The following is a 24,183-nucleotide window of genomic DNA, read 5'->3' as shown; positions in this document are numbered from 1 at the left end:
AATTGAAAATAAAAACTTGTAACTGCTTTCTGAGTGCAGGAGAATGGATTCATCACACATTCCTGACCACCTTGCATATACATACAAGATTGAGACCTAGGCAAGTTTCAGCCATAGTCTTATCTGTGTCTTGGATGAATACCCTGTGGTCTTCCGTTGAACATGGTAGGAGATATGAACAATTAACCTCCTTATCCTGCAGAAGATTTCTATAATATGGAAGGATGCCACAAGGATATTTTCATTCCACTTAATTTCCCTCTTCTGACCCTTCATTTATTGAATAGAATTGCAGGATATAAAACTCTTTGAATAATGTAGAGATGGCTCCTCAAAAGCAAAATTAGCCACAGTTCACGTCATCTGTCATCTGACCCCTCCAATTTAGAGTTACCTTGTCTTACAAAGAAAGCAGGGATCTGACACCTTGCTGGTCTTGCTGTTCTACAGCTATAGTTAATAGGTTAAATCAACTAAAAAAACAAGTGAAAATGAAGCTATTCTCACATATGTATGGAGAAAAGAGTTTAAGACAGAGAAGGAGAAAGTTGTGATAAAATCCAAGTTTGAAGATTCCAAGTTGCAAACTGCAGTACAGTTTTTGTTTTTACTTGAGTGGGATTACAAAAATAATGATTCATGTCTCCAAGCTTGGAAAAGAGAAGTGGACATTCTGAAGTATAAAATATCTAGAAGACATCATTATGAGAGAGAAGAATCAAATTACTGCAGATTATCTTGAAGTTCAAGAAAGACTTAGGATGAAAAAAAAAGGAGGAGATAGAATTAATGAAAACAGCTGAGAAAGTAAACTATAAGACTAAAAGAAAGAAAGAAAGAAATAGTGAGTTCTGAGGGTGTACAGAATGTCTCAGTTATAATTTCATCCCCAGTGTATTATATATAGCAGATGCTTAATGAATAGTTGAGAAAAGAGAGAATGGATGAATTTTCCACACAGCTGCTACGAGGCCTGGCTTAACTATTAAGTTAGAGACTGCATTTCTTCATGTCAAAACCTCTTACTTCTTTTCATACTGTTAAGAGTGAAATCCAGATTCCCAGCTGAGGCTTGTATGATCTCAAACCACTTGGTCCCAGGTTTCCCCTCTGATCTCATCTGCCTCTCCTTTTCCTACTCACCACTCCATCTGGAATGGGCATATTACAGAGCAGCCATGTTCCTATCTGCAGAATTTAGCCTTTACCATTTTTTTTTCTTCCTGCAATGTTGCTCCGCAGAGATATCCTCATGGCTGTTTTCTCCAGCCTCACTTTAGACCATTTTACAATAGATTCCCTGTCCAATGACTTCATGTAGAACCTTAAATTTACTGATGGCAAGGTTCTGACATTGGTATGTCTTTCTTCATAGTGACTATCTTCACCAAATCCACTACGCTTTCTTGTTTATTTGCCATCCCTCATTAATAGAATGTAATCTCCATTATAGCAGAGACATTGTCCCCCAGGTTTTCCAAAATGCTTGCTAATGATAATTAGACAATGTATGTATTGAATTAATGACTAAAGTGTGCCTCTGTGTTATGTAGAAATATTAAAATTACCATTATATTAATATGCTGATTTTTTTTCTGCTGCACTCAGACCGTGGTAAACTTCAGTTTATAGAAACTGAGTATCATTATATGACAGGAAAAAATGAAAAATAAATTAATTTTAGAAGTAGGTTGGAATTAGTCTGATGATTGACTGCTACTTTGAGGTGTTTCCTAGAAGGAAGGTAACAGCAGAGAAAGAATCAAGGGACCTCATAAAACAAGTTTCAGCATTGAAAGATAAGCCTGAAAGACTCAATTGCCTCAAAACACCAAGTAATTAAAGGTTTCCAGAATTTGAATATGCCCTCAAAACCTTTATAGGAAAAATTAAATCTTCACTTGTTTAGGAATTTTGCTATTTATGACCATGTTTCTTAAATCCTTGCCACATCATGCAAGAAAGTTCATACTACCAAAAAAAAAAAAAAAGTGAATATAAATAAAAAGGAAAGTCTAGGGAAAAATCATTATCTGTATTAAAGAACAACCAATTTCATGAAAGCAAAAGATACCATGAATAATATCTAAGAAACTTAAAATATGTTTAAAATCAGAAAGTAAGCAAACAGGAAGAAACTGAACCTAAAGGAAAATAAATTAATTACTTTACTACACTTAAATTTCAAGCAGTGTAACTAATCTTAAAAGATTCTTGTGGTCAGACTTAGCAAATGATAACCAGTATATGAAATTCCAGCTGTTTTATTCTTTCTTCTTTTTTTTAATAATCATATCAATGTCATGTAGTAGTCTTGATAATATAATCTAAGAAAGATCCACCTATAAAATATTCACAACAGTTTCTTAGCAAATTTTAGACCATCGACAAATTATCTATTATTTCCTAAGTAAAACTGAGAAATCAAACATCAGAGATTTTATGACTCCTATGTGAAGCATATGTACTCAAATACTTTCTTAATCCTTATTTACACTTTTGTCACCATATTTCTTTCTCACACAAAAGATTAAAAAAAAACTAGTATTTTTTTGTTATGTTTTGTGTATTTTCGTATATTCTCTCAAAACTCAACAATGAAATAAAATTCATATATGAATTTACTCAATGAGTAAAGCTGATCTTATGTGTCCTTGGTGGTGACTAAAAATTAGTTGATAATTAAAAACAAAGGAGTGTAATATTTTTCATTTTACTCAAATATGTATTGTATGCTAATTATCATTGACTTTTAAACATGATACTGTGTATCTAGGCTATTGATACCTTCACCAAAATGTTTGACACTCAAGTGCTCCAGTGCAAACAAAGGCATGTTAGTAACAAAATCTTCAGTATGACAATGCAATCCGGTGTGGGAGAGGACTTCCAGAAAAACCTCACTCAATCTTTGAACAAGGCAAAATCTGAAAGTCAGATTTTCTCACTTGACAGTAGATCAGTATAATCAAAGTAAAGTCCCCTTTGGAGAGCCGTGAACATAATGGAAAAGAAAGTCATATATTTACCATGCTGTAATAGAATATTTTGTAATAACACTCATTTTGAAGCATTGCCAAGGCATTTGTAAAAAGTAATGGAAATGCAGTGTTACTGTGAATAACAAATGATGATTCTTTCTAACAACAAAATGAATGATAGAGTTCTTTATTGCCATTGCCAGAAAATTTATACTGACAAGTATACCCATATAATTCATGGCATGACATGGAACATTGTGGTGTCTTGTCAAATAAGGGAGCATTTTAATTTAAGCTAAATTGCACCTTATGAGCTAATACAGTCTTCATAGATCATTGATCAAAGTTCTAATCATTAAGATTAATTTTTTAAAAGTTAAAATGAATTTTCAAATACTATGGTTATTTTTTCAAGTTTTAGCTAGTACCCATGTTTTAAAGATGATGATCTGGAGAATTTTAAAAAAGCAAGATTATTCACTGAAAGGAGGCTTCTTTGATATTACTGTTTTCTTAAGATCTCAAATGACTGTTGCTTACTTTATGGAAGAAAATAATTTTGACATGCCCCATTTAGAAAATAATTATGGTGTTCATGGAGATATTTTAATCACTCCTTTCACCTGAGTCATGTAAGGGAGGTTATTAATAGAAATAGCTCACTGAATGGTCTCACATTGATTTCAACCAGTTGAGTCAGCGAAGTTTGGGTTAAAAATAGCAAAGATATGTTGACAATGAACTATTGCCATGTTTGTTTGTTTGTTTGTTTTTCTATAAGAACTCTGCAAAGAGTTCTGCCATGGTAAAGACTATCTTACAACTAATTACAGTGACTTTTAATAAATGTTATTTCAGCTTCAAAGTATTTATTGAATATTAGGCAAGAATCAGAAATAAAAATAAAGTAATAAAATCAATTGAGAACTGCATTAACATCAATTTAATAAAAGGAAACTTTTAGTAATATTTTATCTGTTCACCTACAGCTCTTTTCTTGAAAAAACGAATATTTTTAAAAACTTTATGTGCCCATTTTTGTGTCAAAATTCAATGAGGCAAATTTATATGCTTTACTATATCAATTTTTTTTAGAATTAATATAAGTGATCTTGAAATAAGATTGAGTATTTAAGAGGCATTTATAAGTAAAGTAAAAAAGGTATAATCCAACAAAGAAAGGACAGTATTATAATAACAAATACAATGAACAAATCATTACTTAGTGTTTACCAAATTCAACCATAAAGTACTAGTGAAGGTATTTTATGGATCAAGGTATAAACTTGAATATAGAGTTATTATGTACCTAAACTTCAAATAAATTCATCTTTTAATAACTTGCAGAAGCATATTGGAAATAATGATTAGCAGAATACACTACTAACATTTTTATGTTTTTATTACTTCATTACAGGTACCTATTTATTTGGGGCTGGGATTGTGGCTCAGTGTCAGAGCACTTGCTTCACACAGGTGAGGCCCTGGGTTTGATCCTAAGCACCACATAAAAATAAGTAAACAGTCTTTTTAAATTGGTCTCTCTCTCTCTCTCTCTCTCTCTCTCTCTCTCACACACACACACACACACACACACACACACATAAGTAAGGGAGAAATTTGCTGCAGTATATTTATATATGAACGTACCATAATTTGGTCAGTTTTATTCCATAGTTCCTCTCTTATTTTCATTCTTCATCCCAGCCCCTCTATTTCCTTCCTCTACTCTTCTGATCTCCTTTTATGGCCTCACCCCTGCTTTTTTCCCCTCTTTTTCTCTCTCTCTCCTTATTTTGCTCTAAGTTCTGCATATGGGAAAAAATATTCAACCTTTGACTTTCCAAGTCTGGCTTATTTCACTCCATTTCTCAGTTCTCCAGTTCCATCAATTTATGAGCAAATACTATAGTTTCATAATTCTTTAAAATGTCAATGTGTATATGTACATGATATTTCTACATCCATTCATCTTTGAATGAGCACCTGGATTGGTTCCAAACTTGACTGTTGTGAATTGTTCTGCTATAAGCATTGATGTGCCTGTATCATCATAGTATACTGACTTTATTACTTTTGGATAAATATCTTGGAATGGGATAGCTGGGTCAGTTAAATGATTCCATTGTTGGTTTTTGGAGGAATCTTCATATTGCTTCCCCAAGTGATTGTACTATTTGTAGTTCTACCAACAATGCATGAGTCTACATTTCCCCCATATCCTCACCAGCCTTCATTATTTTTTGTATTTCTGATGGTTGCCAGTCTAACTGGAGTTTGATAAAGTCTCATATAGTTTTGATTTGCATTTCTGTAATTGCTGAAGAGGTGTTCTTTTTATAGATAGTAATTCCCTTTCTGAGGAATAGCCAGCAAAGAATGTTTTTCCATTCTGTAGGCTCTCACTTCACACTTTTGTTTCCTTTGCTGGGAAGAAGCCCTTTAATTTGATGCTCTCCCACTTATTGTTTCTTGATTTTATTTCTTGAGTTTTAGGGGACTTGTTAAGTAAGTCAGTGCCTGTGTCTATATGTGATGATCCTGTATTTGTCTAAAATGTTGATCCCATATTTCCTTCTAGCAGTTGTAATGAGCTGGTCTGATTCATATGTCTGTGTTACACTTTGAGTTGACTTTTGTACAAGGTGAAATATAGGGAACTAGTTTCTTTCTACATAAGGTTATGCAGATATTAGCACCATTTGTTTAAAACTCTATTTTTTCTCTAACATATGTTTTTGGCATCTCTGTTGAGTATTACAAGAGTGTAACTGTGAATTTTTCTGTGTCTTCTATTCAATTTTATTAGTATTCATGGTATTTTGATGCCAATACTGTGCTTTTGTTGTTATTATAGCTCTGTAGTATAATTTTATAATTGGAGATTAGGTATTCAATTGCTTTTAGCACAAATTTTCTTGGTCAAGATTGCTTTGGCCATTCTGATTCTTTTATTCTTCCAATTTAATTTTAGGATAGCTTTAAAAAAAAATTCTGTGAAGAATGTCATTTTTTTAAAAAATGGGGATTGCATTGAAACCTGTGTAATATTTTTGGTGCTATTTTTATTTTTACAATGTTAGTTCTGCCTTTCCATCTTCTAAATGCTTTTTCAACTTCTTTCTCCATCATGCTATAGTTTTCATTGTAGAGGATATTCATCTCTTTGGTTAGATTTATTCCCATTATTTTATTTTCTTTTGATGTTATAAATGGGATAGATTTCATAATTTCTCTTCAATTTATTAATTATTGAAGTAAAGTAAAACTATTGATTTATGCATGATGATCTTGTATGCTGCTACTTTGATGAAATTATCAACTCTAAAAGTGTTCTGGTGGAGATTTTTGGATCTAGATATAGGATATTGTCATTAGCAAGTAATCATGGAAGAAATAAAAAAAAAATATTAGAAAACAGTGAGAACAGAAATAGAACATATAAAATCTCTTATATCATTGACTATTTACACTAAAAAATAGAAATATCCCAAATAAAATTATCAAATATTACTTCTAGGAAAGAAAGAAAAAGGTAATTCCAAAATCAGTAGGAGGGAGGAAATAGAGCAAAATTAATGAAATCAAGAATAACTCAAATAATGCATAGTATCAGTGCAAAGAGTTAGTTCTTTGAAAAAATAAACAAGATTAATAAACAACCAAACTAACCAAAAAAGAGAGAGAATGCCCAAATCAACAAAATTAGAGATGAACAGAATATATCATCAAAGACATTTCTGAAATCCAGGGGATCATTAGAAACCATTTTGAAAACCTATACTCCAATAAACTAGAAAATGTAGAATACATTGACAAATTTGTAGACATGTATGAGCTACCCAATATGTGAACCATGAGGATACATAAAACCTAAACAGACCAATATGAAACAATGAGATTGAAATAACTATTAAAAGCCCTCTAGAAAAGAAAAGCCCAAGACCAGATGGAGTCTCAGCCAGGATCTATCAGATATTTAAAGAAGAACTAGAGCTAGTCCTCAAATTATTTCATGAAATATAAAGGGAAGTAATATTGCCAAATTCATTCCAAGAGGCCAGTATCACCCTGATACCAATACTAAAGTCATTAAAGAAAAAAAAAAGCATCAGGTCTATGTCTCTGATGAACATAGATTCAAAACTTTTAATAAAATGTTGGCAAACCATATTTAAAAACATTAATAAGATAATAGAGTATGATCATGTGGATTCCATACTAGGGATGCTTGCTTACTTTAACATATGCAAATCAATAAATGCAATGCACCACATAGATTTAAGAACAAGAATCACATAATTATCTCAATAGATGCATAAAGAGTTTGACAAAATCCAGCTCCAATTTATGTTAAAAACACAGGAGAAGCTAGGGATAGAAGAAACTTATCTCAACATTTTAAGCAATTTATATATGAAAAACCCAAGGCCAACATCATACTGAATGAAGAAAAATGGAAAGCATTTCTACTAAAAACAAGAACAAGTTAAGGATATCTATTCTTACAACTCCTATTCAACATAGTTGTTGAGTCTATATACAAAGCAATCAGGGAAAAATGAAAATTAAAGGGATGCTAGCATTTTTGCTTGCTTGTTTATCAATAGATATGCAACTATTTTACTAATAGTTACACTGAAGAATCTAAAGCATCACAATTATGCTAAGCAGGAAAATGGATTAAATGATATTTATGTCAAAATACATGGAACCAATGCATATATTAGGTTACATGGAAAAGGAAAATTAAGAATACAGATATAATTATGGTAGCCAGACAATTGATCATAAAATAAAGAGACTGTTTTGGATAATATAATGGTGCCAAAGTAATTTTATTTATTATTTATATTTATTCTTTTTAGATATACATATACAGTAGAGTGTATTGTGTCATATTATATATACATGGAGTATAATTTCCCATTCTTGTGGTTGTACATGATGTGGTGATATAGTGGACATGTATTCACATATGAACATAGGAAAAGTTATGTCTGATTCATTCTACCATCCTTCTTTTTCCTTTATTCCTCTTCCCTTCATTCACCTTTGTTTAATCCAATGTACTTCTATTCATCCCCTCCCCATACTTTTTGTGGGCTAACATCCACATATCATATAGAACCTCTAGCCTTTGGTTTTTTTAAACTGGCTTATTTTACATAGCATGATATTCTCCAGTTCCATCCATTTATCCACAAATGCCATAATTTCATTCTACTTTATGGCTGAGTATATATTTCATTGTGTATATATGATACATTTGTGTATATATGATAGCTGTTTATCAATAGATGTGAAACTACTGGTTGGTCCCATAGGTTAGCTCTTGTGAATTGATGTGCTATAAACATTGATGTGGCTGCCTTACTGTATTATGCTGATTTTAGGTCCTTTGGGTATAAACCAAACATGGGATTACTGAGTCAAATGATGGTTCCATTTAAAGTTTTCTGAGGAATCTCCATACTGCTTTCCAGGGAGATTGTACCTATTTGCAGTCCCACTAGTAGTGTATGAGTGTACCTTTTCCACCACATCCTTGCCAACATTTATCTTTACTTCTAAATAATTGCCATTCTCACTGGAATATGATAGAATCTTGGTGTAGTTTTAATTTGCATTTCTCTAATTGCTAGGCATATTGAACATTTTTCATATATTTGTTGACCAATTGTTTTGAACAATGTAATCTTAATGGGGTTTTTAAAAGTAGATGCAGCAAGGAAAAGAAGAGTCTGTGTCAGAGGAACTGGATAGGAGAAAAACTCACCAGGTAATTGCTAACTTTGAGGTTGGATGTGACCATCAGCCAAAGAATGTGGGGAACTCCTAGAAATTGGAAGTGATAAGGAGATAAATTCTCACCAGCACCTTCCAAAAGAATTATAGTCTTGTTGATGACTTGATTTTAGACCAGTGAAACCATAATCTAATTTCTAACTCAGATGTGTGAGACAAAACATTTATTTTGTTTAGTACCTTGATTCGTGCTTTTATTTTTCTCTTTTTTTTTTAACAGCACCTCACAAATGTGAAAATTCTCAGTTTTTGTTTCTAGATACATGTATCTAGATAGATAGTACATGTTATATTGTGTGTGTGAGACAATATGTGCTTATTTCAAAGGTCCATTTGTATGTACTTCCTTTTTTATTTTTGGTTACCTAAGTTAAAACTGAGTATAGTCATTTGAAGACTAAAAGAGTTGTAGTAAAATCAATGTTAATTCAACTATCTTCTATGATATTCATATATATATATATATATATATATATATAGAGAGAGAGAGAGAGAGAGAGAGAGAGAATTTTTAAATATTTATTTATTTTTCAGTTTTTGGTGGACACAATGTCTTTTATTTTTATATGGTGCTGAGGATGGAACCCAGCGCCCTGTGCATGCCAGGCAAGCGCGTTACTACTTGAGCCACATCTCCAGCCCTATACATATATATTTAAGTGAGGAGGTGGAGGAAGACAGGGTGAGAGAGGTGAGAGAGAGAGAGAGAGAGAGAGAGAGAGAGAGAATATTCTGCAAGTGTTGAAAATTAAGAAATAAATCAAATAAAAAATCTCTTTAGTCTCAAAAAGAAAATAGGTAGGGGCTGGGGTTGTGGCTCAGTGGTAGAGCGCTTGCCTAGCATGGGTGAGGCACTGGGTTTGATTCTCAGCACTGCATCTAAATAAATAAATAGAATAAAAGTCCATCAATGCCAAAAGAATAATGTAAAGAATATAGTTAAATACAACAAATATAACAAAATGTGTTACTGATTAAATCAAAGTAACTACATTAAGAGTAGCAAATGGGAAAAATAGAGTTTTTGTGTATTCTGGGCAGCTGTTTTTCAGAAAATCTGGACTGTTTGGACCTTGAAGAATATACTGTGGGCAATCCTGAGCTAATAATAAAATCTCTCAGAAACATTTCTTATTTATCTCTGAATAAATATAAATAATATCTTGTCTTCAAATTTTGCTGTATTACAATTACTTAGGATAATGTCACATCTCTAGACTCAGAACCTGTCATCGAAATGGTGGAGTTTCATTGGATGAGTTCTAAGTTCACTTTCTGTTCTATTTTTCTGTACTCTTGTCATTTCAATTATTTATCTGATTTTAAATTAAATTCTCATTTCTTACAAAAAATGGTAGTGGGACCATTGAATACCCACATACCAAAAAAAAAAAAAAAAAAAAAAAACTGAACTTACAGGTTTTATACCTTTTACTAAAAACTATAAAAACATTTTGTAAGTTTTTATGTCAAATACAAAACTTTAAACTTTGAGAAAGCTATAGGAGAAAACCTGCAAACCTTGGATTTAGACATAAGTTTTAGATAAAGTACCAAAAGCACAATCCAAGATTGAAGAAATTAATAAATTGAACCTTATTAATTTAATTTTTTATTTGCATTTCTAATAATCCTATTTTCAATAGGTATAACATAAATAATATTGTATTTTTTTGGTTTTCACTATTGGCATATATTTTTCATTTCATTACATATTCTTTAGGAACTTGATTCTATTTAAAAATGTATACATAACTTAATTACTTTAAGTGCAGATGTGAAAAAATATATATCAATTATTGAGCCAAAATAGGACCAATATCCAATGTTTAAATCAGTAAAACCTGTAATCTTTAAATTATAGTAATTTTGATGTTACTTGTATTAGAAATTTACAGTGTATGATTAGTTTAATATTAATGACTACAATTGTCTTGTTACATGTGATCTTAAATAATGGTAGATTTTTGTAAGACTAATATGACTGAAGACTATTACCTTAGAGAATTGAGATGGCTAGGAAATTACAGATGTAATCACAAAAGTAGCAATGGCTAATGTTTCACACCACACAGGTGTTTTACACCAAGAGAAAAATGATAAGAATCTAAACATCAGTTGGATTTTAGAAATGATTCCAAATGTGTCTTTCTATCTGGGATGAAGTAACAGTGTGAAATCCTTGTAAGAAACATGGTATGTTCATAATACTTGGCTTCAAATCCCAAATTGCCACTGGCTAATGGGTTGATATTCTGTGACTTGTTTCCTTAGCTTATAAATGGGAGTAAAATAGTAGCTTTTTCAGGATGCCTGAACTAATCAGAGGAATGCATGTTTTGTAAACAATGAATAAATAACTATAGACATCCTCATTATAAAATATAATACATGTACATGTAATTTTTAATGGTATTCCTAAACCGCAAGTACCTAAACATGTGATTTAAAATAGCTCAATTTTTATGAATTTATGATCCTCTTCAAACAAAGAGTAAATTTTTTTTGAGGGTGGTACTGGGAATTGAACTCAGGGGCACTTGACCACTGAGCCACATCCCCAGCACTTTTTATATTTTATTTAGCAACAGAGTCTCACTGAGTTGCTTAGTGCCGCACTTTTTGTGGAGACTGGCTTCAAACTTGCATTCCTCCTGTCTCAGCCTCCCAAGCCACTGGGGTTACAGGCATGCGCCAACACACACACAGCAAAGAGTAACTTTTTGACACATGCATATATATCATTAAAGGGCAAAATATCATAAATTTTATTTAATTCTCAATACATTGGTCATGCCAATTTTAATGTAACACCTATATTTGCTATTGGTAAAAGTCTGTGAATAAGTTGACAGACAAAAGAAAGAAAAATTTTTCCCAAAATATTGGGTTTTCTAAGATTGTTTTGTTGGTAAATCAAAAAAATTGTTGATATATCATGTCTGACAAAAAGATTTCAAAATACTCTTTTAATCAATGAATAATAGATTGTGTGTGTATGTATGTATGTATATGTAGGTATGTATATGTATGTGTATATATATATGTGTGTGTGTGTGTGTGTGTGTGTGTGTGTGTGTGTGTGTGTGTATGGAAGTATTTATCATTAAAAGTATTTCAAGATGGAATATACAATTATATCACCGTGATAATTTTTCCATTCTGGCATAAAAAAATACCTGATGCTCTGTTTTGATGGAAATTAAAAGCACTTGGTTATTTTCTCTTTTCTTCTTACTCTCATCCAAGTTCTCACCTTTTTGCTTACTCTCTCCATCTCAATTAAATAGGCAGGCACAAATGATTTATGAAAACATGTTAAATTGGAAGCACCATTTTTTTCACTTAATGTAAATGGCTGATGAACACACAAAATACCATCAATAATGCTGAAACAAATAAATACATTTCTGCAGAGAAAATCTAGCTACCTAGGAGCATGCATACTCAGAAACAGATACAGACACAGTGTGTAATAGTGTAATACTGTTTTCCTGATCTCAGCCTAATGTTTCTATTGTTGAGTAATTTCCAAGAGATACATCTTAAACCATGCTCTCTTCCACTCTCTCTACATAGAAGGTAAAATTTCTCCTTTGCTTGCATTATTTAAAGAATGTGGCTTGATTTCAATCACCAAATTTATTTAATCATTACTTAAATTTACATTTTATGAACAGATAGATAAAATATCTCATTAAATGGTAAGATAAAAATTGATATTGGTACATCCTGGCTTTATGTGACCATTATGTTTTTAGCAGAGTAGTCTTACAAAGTAAAGTTGGTTTTTAAGAGCACACAGTCTCCTGCAACAAATTTCTTTCAATTATTTAATTTTATACCTTTTATCAGATGTTTTGCCCTTTAGAAATATGCCAGAGATGAGGGAGTAAACAACAAATATATCAGCTTGATTAAAATGCACTTGAAATTTATATTTTGATTAAAACTAGTTAAATTTACTTAAATGTAGGTGTGTTAGAAAAAGTGTAAAAATTTGTTCTGACAAGCACCTATTTCCCTAAGTAATGTGGAGATAAATCTAGGGGTAGTATTTATGAAATAGTTTTATGTACCACATGCCATAACATTTTCCTAGGTGAAAATAAAACTGTAAAAATAACAGATAACTACACACAGAGAGAATAACTAAAGAAGATGGATTCATTATCCTTCGAAATATCATAGGGTATTTATTGTTTAGGAAAATTTGGCCAGAAAAATTAAGAGAGGTTACAATATATTTTTGAATAAACAGTGTTCTCTTGCCATAAAATATGAGATTTACTTCAATAATTGACAAATACATTCTTCAATTTACTAAAATTTCCAGATTAATTTATCTTTTCTTTTAAAGAAGGCAAGACATACAGTGGAAAGAAAATGATGACATTTTATCACTGGATGCCATTAAATGATAGCTGAAAGAAAAATAATAATATCAAGGGCTTTGTGCTATCATATGCTTATTTTAAAGACTCTATGTACAGAGCAAAATGAAGAAAAAAGTCTTACAAATTTATAGCCATAGAAATTATTCTCAACAATGAATACAGTCATTGAGGCTAGTTTCTTTGTGGCAGAACAGCTAGTTTAGGTTGGTTGCAATGGAAATTATACTATTTGTTTTTTTGAAACATAATTACTCTTCCAATTTTTATTTATTTGGAGAGTTCGTTTATGTTATAAATATGATTATTTGCTGCAAATTTAATATATATATTACATATATATATATTTATATATATATATACATATATATATATATATTTAAAAACCTGGGTTTAATCATTATTATTGACAGATTTAAACACAAATTTAAACAAATTAAAAATCCCTCTGCCATTTAGGGACCTAATATACTCCCCTTCCCTGTGTCTGTTCTCCATTTTGTAGTTCATACAAGATCTTGAAAGAAAATTTAAGATTATGAGAGTTTCTACTTTGAGATTTCAGAAAAATATTTGATGTGTGTGTTTGCTGTAAATAATTGATGGACATAGGAGATTCTAGATGTACAAAAAGTAATGCCATATTCACTACCTTAATCTTCTTAGATTAAGCAGAGGATGATCCATAGGGCATTTGGCCCCTGGAAACAAAGCATAATAATGTAAATGGAAATTGCTTACTTAGTAGACTCAGAGAGGTCTGTGAAAGTTAATGTCATAATAATCCTAAGAAATAGCTTATCATTATAACTTTGCTAAAGATGTGGCTAAAGCCTCAGATATTTAGGTTACAAAGCAAAATAGGAATTGGAAAATGATGCTTGTTTTGTCTTATATTAATGTTACAGTGAAAACTAAATTGGCATCTATCATTCTTTTGAGTTTTTATTCTGATAATGGTCAAGTCGCATTGCTGTAATGGGTTATTTTTAATCTGTAGACTTCTATGAGACTCTTATCTTAGCCCTGAAAATTATAAAAGAGGAGTAAAGTGGAGAAAAAGAGCTTAAACTATTAAAAACCTACTGCATATCAGTATAATACACCAATACAGAGGAAAGAACTCAGTTTCTAATACAGGTGTGTTGGACCAAAACCTAATATACACTCTACACCATATAAACTCTTTGGGAAGAATGGGGAATTGTGAAAAGCACTTGTGTATTTTATATATGATGAAAATTTTTAATAAAAAGTGTAAATTCAAACAATGGTTTGCTCAGAATAAAAGATCATTGAGTTTACTGAGATTCAGATTCTTTGATTTTGAAAAAAGGGAATCCTAAGTTGTTAAGGGTCAGGTGACATTTTGATTCACATCAGAGAAAAGGACCTAAACTTTATCTAAATTTTACTCAGACGTGCAACAGAAATTAAATTCTGTGGAGAATCTGAATATAAATGAAGCCGAGATGACATAATACCACTTTAGATATATTTAATAGCAATTTTTATATTTAAGAGTATTGTACTGAAATGGTACACATACAGCATCACTTATCTACCAGTTGTAGATTTTTTCTTTTACTATTTTTAACACTTAAATATAGCTTTGTAAAACTAATGGCTTACTTATAAACTGAAAACACTATAGTATAGATTGACATGCTTTCAAAAAATCAATTTTATTTGAATTGATACCTATCATACAGCTTTGAACTAAAGGTAAGATATTAAATAATGTCATTAAAATATATTTTGCAGGTAGCTAAAGTTTTTTTTTTCTCCTAATGTATATTGAAAATTTAAATATCATTGAAAATAAAAGAGTGCTGTATAAAAATTTGTTTTAATATGTCAGAAAAATATTATGAATATTAATTTTATACCAATATAGAAATTCTCTGTCCTAAATATGACTGATAATTTGTACCTCAAAATTTAGCTAGAATTGTTTTGGAAAATATATGGATGGTTAGGATTAGAGAAGTGAATCAAAATGTATTGATAGTAAATTTGACCTAGTTTACATTTGGGTCATTCTGAAACATAAGAAATACCCCAAATGGGCATGTCCTTACAAATCATTACCTGAGAAAAATTTGAGAAACCTCCAAACAACCTCTATTTCTTCAAATTATTTAAATATACCAATTTCTATTATATATAATATCAAAAACTCAAGTGAACTCTCCTCTGAAATAACACTTTCAACAAAATGAAGCTTTCTGAGAGTACAGAAAGAATTTGGTGCAGTCTCTGGATAAACTTAAATGACTCATGCACCTTCAAGTTTGTTGAAACTTACATAGGGAAGCCCCATGGACATTGTGTCTTTTTAGCAGAACATAAAATCTGATATATTCATTTGTGTCTCATTTTGACTACAAAAATAATTAGAATTACATTTATATTTATTTTTTCACTTTACAAAAACTACACAGCTCTCTAATTTTTTTATTGATTTTTTTTTAGATTTGTTGCATTATTTTCTCCCTCTTTTGAAAAAGCTCAAAAATCAGTAAAAAGAAATGGACTTTAAAGTAACCCATTGCAATGCTGAAGACAAAGCATCAGTTGGAATGGTATATATTTGTACAGTCATAACTATGATATTAAACAGACAGCCATGTCTGACCTGCTGTTGATATAACCATAGGCTGGCAACACATTCCTTAAGAGCCTCAAACCTTCCATCATTCAGGATTCGTGGAGGACAGATGTTTTCCATCAAAGTGATAGTATTTTTACACTGCTTTCATTAAACTGTCATTTTTTAAACTGCTTCAATTTCAGGCCCCTTTTATCGTTTTGTTAGTTTTAATGTATCTCTCTTTACCTTGGATGACAGGGAGGAGTCCCTGACTTTAATTGTGTATATACTTGTCAGAGACTGGGCCATACACGCTTACAGTGGCTCTCTTTAGAAGTATACCTAATTGTGAAATTAAAGCAACATTGGACTAAGAAGCAGCTTAAATATCACAAACTGTTCATGGCATGAAGACTGAGAAGTATTTTGTATGTACTATACATACACAATACTTTGAAGTGAAACATGTATGCAATGACTTTGAAAGAATCAATATCTTTGATATATTAGCAATATTGTTCATTTAACACATAATGGATGTAAGAAAGAAATAAGATGGATGTTGAAATTGATAGCTATCTGATAAATTCAGAAAACCTTCAGTGACATATTTTTTCCATAATTTTCTCTTTTAATGAAAAAGTTTAAGGTGTTCATTATATAACATTTTCATGGTAATATTTATTTGAATTTTTCATCTAAATATTTTTGTTTATTTATTTAGTTTGACTTGTAAGTTCACAGATAAACATTTTTAAAAATACTTTTTAAAAGAAAATTATTGATGGACCTTTACTTTATTTATTATTTATTTATATGTAGTGCAGACAATTGAACCCAGTGCCTCATACATGTTAGGCAAGTGCACTACCACTGAGTCACAACCCCAGCCCTCAAAGATAAACTTCCTCTTATTTTAGAATGATGGTTGTATTACCCATGTGAAAGAGAACAAATTGATGACAGGTCCTGTACCACATCAGCTAATTCTAAATTTGTTTTGATTTCCTGCACACCCTGTGAAGAAGTATCAAGTACACAAATTCTAAAAGGGCTGCTTTAAAATGAAGTGACACCCCTAAATTTGTGGCCTTGGGGTGCGTATTTTAGAGAACTATAAAATATCAAAACTAAGAGGAGACTAAAGTTAAATGTTAAAAATGTGCATATACTGTTTCAGAAAATAATATAAAGATATGGAATTATACTTTGATTAATGTAAGGAATCATTGTCTATAATTTATTTTTCCAATGACTCTCCAATTTTGTTTGCAAATCAGTTTGTGTCATTATAACAATGAATATATGTTAATGTTAATGTAGTTTCTGATCTTTCTATAATAAATTTGTATTCTATTAAAAAGTACATACAGGGCCTGGTGATATAGCTCAGTTGGTAGAGTGCTTGCCTCATATACAAGGCCATGGGTTCAATCCCCAGCACCACAAAAATAAATAAATAAATAAATAAATAAATAAATAAAGTACATATAGGCCTAGCATGGTGGCCTATGCCTGTAATCCCAGGGGCTCAGGAAGCTGAGGCAGGAGAATCACAAATTCAATGCCAGCTTCAGTAACTTAGTGAGGCCATAAACAATTTAGCAAGACCCTGTCTCAAAATAAAAAAAAAATAAAAAAGGGCTGGGGATTGGCTCAGTTGTTAAGTGCCTCTGGGTTCAATCCCTGGAAATAACAAAAAACAAAGGGAACAGATAACACATTAAAGGTCAGTTACATATTATCACAATATGAATAAGCTTTTTGTATTGAATTTCATCTTGTAGCTTATTATGTTCATTGTGTTGAATGTTTCTTTATGAAAACAAAGACAATTTTCTATTTTTGTGTATTTGATTTTAAAGTATGCATCGAACAAGGAATCAACACATTATCTCTACCAAAAAGATGCATGTTTCTCACATTTATTAATGTATACCCTATAATATGAATTTTAATTAGCCAACTTCAATAATTCACCAAGCTGGTAACAGAGTGATAATGGAACACCGTAGTCTCAGTACAGAGACACTATGCAGAGATATATTTCATTAATAGAATTAATTTAGAATTATAATTAAATAGATGACTTACTAGCCCACACTATATTATAATTTAACTAAATGTAATAGTTTAATACCAGGCATCAATTAAAGAAACGTACAATTGTGTCATATACAGTCCAATTTTACCCTTCAAAGTAACCTCCAAGTTATAAATTTAGTGTCCTTGTTTTAATTGTGAGTAGAAATCTTTCATAAAAATAATAATCTAAAAATACATGTTCTCACTATAATAATTAATAAAATTGTTCAAGATTTCATACAACTATTCTCCTGATTCTTAAAGTTATTTTACCATGTATTCTCTAAACTTAAAATTAATTTTTTTCTGTGTCTGACTTGGATAGTAAACAATACAACTTATATAGTTCCTTCACTTATTAATATGTATTTATTAAATGTCTTCTACTTGTTAAGCCCTATACTAGAGGCAGGAGACATAAGGAATTAAAAGACAAAATGTCTGTCCTCATAGATTTTACTATTTGGAATTCTGCAGAAAATTTGTAAAGATGACTAAGATCCTGAAAATCGTATGGTCATATATTTAATTTTATTTTCCCTTAATATAAATTTTTACTCCTATAATGTGATTTTTGATTTTTATATTTATAGAATTGTACATATATATTCATGCTCCAGTAAAGAGTTTCACCTTTTCTGTTATATTCAAACTTATTAAAATCATAGTATATTGGACTTTAATATCACCAAACATTTTATGTCAAATTGACTTATATTATATACCAGAGATTTGAAGTATAATGTTTTATTGTCTATGTGATACTTGCTAATTACACACTGATTTTATTTGGTATTGGTCATTAGGATACAAAGGTTATTTTCCTCATTCTCTGTGATTTTGACATTTTACATCTGATTCAAATGTAGAAAGTTTATATTTTTCAAATAACCCAATATTAAATATACATCCTACAATAAAAATCTATTGCAATACTTTTTGTTTCCTCTTCGGTATACTAATAGTATTTCTTGGATATGAAGGTAAATAAAGAACAGAATTAAGAAAATAATGAACTGTAGTGGTATCTGCTATAATATTTTTAATTTTTTTTAGATGTTAATGGACTTTATTTATATGTGTTTTAACCCAGTGCCTTGCACATGTGAGACAATAGTTTTACTGCTGAGCCACAACCTCAGCCCAATATCTGCTTTATTTTAATAATGATTAACATTACAATAAAAATATAATATTATAGACATGTGGAACTAATGATTAATAATTTCTTCTGGTGATACAATGTTACATATATTGAAATGGTATTTTAATCAGCTTAAATATGCCAAGTAATGATGAAAATTTTACTTTCGTTAGCTACTTTTAACTGAGTGAAGTTATCATACTTGAATTTTTAAATGAAAGCCTAGAAATGCATAGGGATAATGTAAGAAAAATGGAGACTAAAGAGTCCAACAGTTAGCTAATTTATACACAAGAGATTTTTTTTTATGTTTTCCATTTTTCTGATCAGTTTTTAAGGACAATTATCTATAGTTTCAGTCTTATAGCTGTAATATCTTTAGCTAAGTGAAAGTTTTCATCACTGAGTTTACATTTGGTTCAATTGAAATATAAGAAGTGATTTTTCTTGAGAGATAATAACTAATATAAATTGATGGATAAATGTTTATTTCCATTGCCACAAAAATACAGAAGTGTAGACACAGAGCTGATACATTAATCACCCTTGCAAATAACATTGCAATAAAGATCATTGGAAATATTATCTGGGCTCCATACAGGAAATCCTGCAGAGACTTGTCTTTGTAGGAGCATTTTTATCTCTAGTATATTGGGGTTTGAGAAGAATAAGGCATAACTAACAATATTTCATTTAGTTGAAGACCTCTGTTATGGTATAGATATGAGATAACTCCTAAAAGCTTATGTGTGAAATCATACAAGAAAGTTTAGAGACTTGACCTAATCATTAAAACACTTGAATGGATTTACTGGGTGATAACTGTAGGCAGGTTGAGTGAGGCTGGAGGAGTTGAGTTACTGGGGACATACTTTTGTGTTATATATTTTTGTCCCTAGTGAACCCATCTTAGTCTCCCTTTCCTTTCTGATTTTTATGTCCTGAGCTAATTTCTTTCTCTACACCCTTCCACCATAATGTTCTGCCTCATCTCAGGCTACAGCCATGAAATTTTTCATCTATTGCCTGAAACTTTTGAAACAATAAACCCCAAATAAACTTTCACTCTCTAAAATTGTTCTCACAAGGTCTTTTGATCACATTGGTGAAAAAGTTGACTAGAACACCTCTGAGGAGTACACTTCCCTCTGTTTCTGAAGGTATATATATGGTGTTCTTCACTCACCTCACATTAATGCATATTCTAAAGACAGGACGAAACTTATGTCTGTTCAAGAAAAGACTCAAATTACACTAAAATAAATTACTAGATAAAATATAATAACTCCAGTTAAATTTGAATTACTTCTAAACCATGAATGTGTTAATATTTTGCACGGAAATACTGTAGGTAAGTTAATATTTCATGTGAATGTCATGTTGAACTCACTGTCCTTTATCTTTTTTGCTAATTTTGGCAATAAATTAAAGGACGACTCTTTTTAGTGGTAGGCATGATGAGCACTTTGCATTTATACAGTGCCACACATATTTAGCTACATATTTCATGGGACTGTGCTCCCCTCTCTAACAACTTATTATATTTTTACTTAAGTAGATATAGAGCGTATTTGTATTTTTACCAAACTTTATCTTATGAAATTATCAGAAACTTTTCCTCTTGTATATATTTCCTCACATATATTTTTCTTAAGTCCCGTAATGCCTTATTCTACTCAGCATATCTTATGTTTTATTTCCTTGCCTAATGACAGATTAATATGCTTCATTTTACATTTTATTCCTGAGGACAAAACTAGAAGGATCATTGCCATCTGCCAAACTTCCCTGTTCTCCTTCCTCCACCCCATAGCTGCATTCATTTCCTCTCTATTCTGTGCCATCAAAATGCTGTCTGTTAGAATGAAACTGGGTCGTAGAACACAGAGGATGCTGTTAGTAAGCTAAACTGACAAAATTTTGAAAGGTAAGGAACTTGCAAGTGGGAAAACCTTATATGATCCACCCAACACCTTATTTTATGATTAAAAAAAGAGGAATTTAATACAAATTGAATCATACTCTCTAAGAAATGAGACTCTTAGAATAAGCAGAAACAAAGAACAGCCAGTGGGTATTAGGTATTGCAGCTGCCAAAGATGAAATTTCTGCTCTAGGGCATATTCCTTTCACTAGTTAAGTGCTACTTGAACTAATAGCAATTTCTTAGGTGAAAAGAATTTTGATCCTTTTCTTATTTTTTCATTATGGAGCTTTGGCATTTCATCAATTGGCATATCTTACCACATAGTGCTGAAATGTTTTGAAGCTTTAACACAAAATATGGAGAGATGCTTTTGCCTATAAAACAAACCATCAGTTCAGACTGTTTTGTTTTGTTTATTTCAGAAGAAGTGAGGTTGATTATTTGGCATCAATTGCTTTGTCACAGATACCATTGGAGACCAAAGGATACTGGAAAAAAAATTAAGGACACCGAAACCCATGGGAAATAATGAAGTATAAGTACCACAGAGAGCAGCCAAAAATGGAATAATATTTCTTCTGTAAGGAATTCAGCAATAAGAACCCATGAGTGATGGGATTTGTGCAAATGGCAAGCCTGCTGTAGCAGAAGAATGCAAGATACTATATTTTGAAAGGTATCCTTTCACATAGCCTATCTCCTTTCCTTCCTTTACAGATCATTTAAGCTCTCATTTTTATTATTCCTCTTTCCAGACAACAATAAATATTCATGGAAGGTCAAATTTGTTCCAAGTCATAAGATACATGTATGGAAAAGATATGGTATATGACTTTTAAAAATCTAATTTGCTGCAAAAAATAATAAGAGTAATTCCAAAAGAAATAGAGAAAGATGGATAATGTTGATAGCTGGTAATCAACAAAGGAAGAGGTAATTTTAGTCATAAAGTCAGCTAGGGAATTATTCACACATGAAGTGGCATCTATGTGTGTTGCAGTGGAGGAGTAGGGTATTGTCAGTCTAGAAATGGGAAAAGGAACATCCAACTAAACAGGTCAGTCAAAGCTATATAAGTATAGCTAAAACTGGAAAAACCATGCTGTGGAAAGATTTGGAGGAGTCTTCTAGATCATAAAGAGTATGAAAGTTATGTGAATTTAGGAAAAGGAAAGCAAATGATACCACGTAAGTAAGGAATGTGACATGATTCAGTGTGTACTGTCAGTGGCATTGTCATTTTAAGTAAATAATTACAATTACCCATAATACTTTCAGATGACAGAGATGGTGAAAGTTCAAATAATACCTTAGAAACAGTGAGTGGAAAGCAGATTAATTAGGAAGTAGAATGGAGAATTTGGTTACAATCTGGGTGAGGAAGGTTATGGCAATGGAGTAGGAGACTAAGATTTTGCTATTGTGTTACTGACTATGTTGATTACTTAGCAGATAGAGTGCAAGATAATCTTAAATATATAAGTAAATTACATCTGTTCTTGGCTCAGTATGTTTACCACAATATTAACTCCACACCCTTCATAGAAAAATGAAATGAACTATGATTAGAAAGTCAACTAATTGGATGCATCGCATATATTTTTCTTAAGTGTTTAAATTTTAGGCTTGAATTCTAGATAGCCTGGAATTTTTCATATAGATTCAGATCACTCACCAGGTCCATATAGCTAATTAACAATGTAGTACACAAACTCAAGTCAGTGGGACCTTTAGGCTGCTGAATGGATTCTCACTGTGAATAACCTATTAAATTTTATTCATTACTGAAAACAAAAAGTGTTTATAGAATTTCATGTCGATTTCAATTAACCAATTGTTGAAGAACTTAAAATTATAAAAAATTCTAACCTGTTTGAATTCTTACTCATCCAATTTTATTATTAGGTGAATATAATTACAATTTAGATAACAGTTAAAATTTGTAATATAGAAAGTAGTTTCATAAAAATAAATAAATTAAGAAAATTTTAATTTAATCTTTTATAAACATACAAGTATTCTTGCATCATAATTTTATAGAAAAAATGCTAAGAGCCACAGCCAAGTAATATGATGCATGGCATTTTTGGTTGAAAGGTGATGCCAGAAAGCCATTGAGATGATATGATTATGTTAAGATTTGCATTCATATGGATATTGGACTCCTGCTGTTCACCTTGGCCTGCTATGGGACTCCTGGAGAGTTCCCATTGGTTGGGGAAGTGCGGTAGGAGGGAATTCCGGAGGAGGAACTTCCTCTTGGGATCTGGGAGAATGCTGCGTGCATCGTAGGCAATCTTCCCGGGAGCGTAAGGGGCATTGGCGGCAGTTTAAAAAATAGTTTATTCGTGCTTAAGTGGCTCATGATTTTGTACCCAGCCAGACTGCGGCAATTGGTGGCCCGTGTGGGGGACTCCTGAAGCTTGGAGGTGAGTAAAATTGCTCGCCCCTGAGGGAAGGCGAGAGAATGGGTGACAATTTCAAAAAAAAAAATGTGTTCTTGTTTTGATTTATTTTGTTTTTGTTTCAAGCTGCCTATCCCTAGAATTTTCTCAGGCAAACTGGGAAAAATGGTTGGCTCAAGGTTTGAAGTTGTTCGGCCCTGAGAAAGAGAAAATTGATACAACTATCTTTTGTTCCGTTTTTGTTTCATTCTGTTTCAGTTTTGTTTTATGCTATCTTATTGGGTTGCATTACCTTTAAAGTAGATTAGAAACTAGTAAAAAACAAACCGAAAGACTGTTAAGTAAATTGTTAGAGGTCCAGACTATGGTAGAAAACATGTTAGGTCAAGCAAAAGAGAAGGTCTCTCTATATAGTTAGACAGAGGAAAATTTAAAGGAAGAAAGCTTAGAGGAAAAACAACCATCTGGGGGGAGTTACAACAGGAGGCTGCTACTAACTCTGTTCTATCACCAGAGGGCGTAATTCAACCAACAGCTCCATCTACAGCTGAGTTGCCCTCAACTCCCATAGTTGATGGACGGAATCCTGAGGCAGGACCTCAAAGGTTAGCATGCCCTGTACTTGAGCAGGCAGGAGGGAAACGAATTCACCATGCTTTAGATTTTAAAACAGTGAAGCAATTAAAGGAGGCTGTAACAACCTACGGCCCACAAGCACCCTTTACCATAAGTATGGTCGAATCTATTACCAACTTGGACATGACACCAGCAGATTGGGCTAACATGTGTCGATCTGTGCTAAATGGAGGACAATATTTGTTATGGAAGGTTGCCAATGAGGAATTT

This window comes from Marmota marmota, unplaced genomic scaffold (genome assembly GCF_001458135.2).
Source record: "Marmota marmota marmota unplaced genomic scaffold, marMar, whole genome shotgun sequence".
NCBI lineage: Eukaryota > Metazoa > Chordata > Mammalia > Rodentia > Sciuridae > Marmota > Marmota marmota.
This window is presented reverse-complemented; position numbering follows the sequence as displayed.